The sequence below is a fragment of the Echinops telfairi genome, unplaced genomic scaffold, assembly GCF_000313985.2.
Source record: "Echinops telfairi isolate 266 unplaced genomic scaffold, ASM31398v2 ScPeMD7_2;HRSCAF=8, whole genome shotgun sequence".
In the NCBI taxonomy this organism is placed as follows: Eukaryota; Metazoa; Chordata; class Mammalia; order Afrosoricida; family Tenrecidae; genus Echinops; species Echinops telfairi.
In genome coordinates this window covers 60,820,639-60,822,259 of record NW_022103898.1, presented here as the reverse complement: position 1 = coordinate 60,822,259, position 1,621 = coordinate 60,820,639, and positions in this window count along the sequence as shown.

The window sequence follows — 1,621 nt, the reverse complement described above, 5'->3', positions numbered from 1 at the left end:
GGTCATCTTCTGGCACTATCCACAATAATGTTCTTTCTCTTTTCCTGAGGGTTTCAGTATCTGGAAATGTTTTGATTTTTTCCATAAAGTTTCCAGTGGCTAATTCCTCAGAATCAGCCTTGCTCATAGTCTGTTCTTAGTTTGGAAGTGCTGCCAAAACCTGTTCACTCTGGTGACTCTGGTAGTATTTGAAATACCAGTGACATAGCTTCTAGCATCACAGCAACACACAAACCACCGTAGTACACAACTGACCACCGAGTGACAAGAAAAGTGAGTACAAAGCACTCAATCCAATGACCAACAAGAACACTCCCTGAACCCAAGTCGACCAGGTAGCCAGCTGGACAGCACATCACTCACCAGCAATCCCAGTCACACCCTCACAGGAGCCAGTTAGACTTCTGAAAATGGTGAGAAGAAATTCTAGTTTTTTTAATCGAATGCCTACCTGGCTACCGCAGCACACATTGCACGTGCTAACAGTTCCCGTAGGCCATCTGCGCTTGCATGAAACCCTCTGATACATCACCACCTACTGAGATGATAATTCACACGTGCACAGTGGGCCTGCTCCATCCATGTGGGCAGCACTTTCTAACAGAACAAATGTCTACTTTCTGCCTTAACTTCTAGAGACCTGGCAAGTAATTCGAAAGACTTATACAAGGGAAGATCTAAAAGTACTTGTACTAGGGTTCTAGTTCATACATGCATAGCAGTATTGTAAAAACAAAACAAAATGTGTTTAAACATGTCTCCATGACCAGTGGATGGCTGCAGACAAGTTCTCTCAGCAACACACTTGTCTTAGTCTCCTCAGGGTGCCTTCATGAAAGAAATAAAGAGGGCTGGTCAAAACTGTGCCGTCTGGCAAGCCAATTAGATTTATGGTAGAGATGTCAGCTCTGAAAGATATGATGAATATATTTGGGGATTTCCAAAGGGTCCTGTAGATAAATCTCCTCAAAGAACATGGGATAGAACAGAGGCTTGTTATGATCATGCTCTAAGAAAATTTAAAAGTCCATTTTTGTGAATAAAGACCAGGAACATTGCACTGAGAATATTTTCCCATTATGATAATGTATCTGCTTATTCCTCGAAGGTAACAAGAGCTGTCGTACAAGAATTTCATTGAGAAGCTTTATCCATGTGTCCTATAGCCCTAGTCTTGCCCCTTCCAATTTCACTTTGCTCCCCAAATTCAAAGACCATTTCAAAGGAAGACAATTTGGGCCCTTAAGGAAAGTCAAAACTGCCATTTTGATGTGATATAAACTCAAGAGGCCAGAATTCTTCAGGGAAGAATTAGAGAAATGCAAACACGGCCTGCTGCCCTACAGCAAAAAAGAGTCGAGACGGGAAAGGTACTTGAAGAAGTGCAAAAGTTAAAGACAACAAATCCAAATGACTTTATGTACATAAACCTACAATAAAAGTCATCTACAAGTATATGCATAGGTAGACCGGCAAGCTGAATGAGTGTGCTAAAAAGAGTGGGGGTATACCCAGAAATATACATCTATAGATTTGAAGAAGGATATTTATAAATTCATATTTACTACCTTTGCTGCAAATACACCCATAAATGTGGTGGAGCATTCAAGGTTCAAAGTTA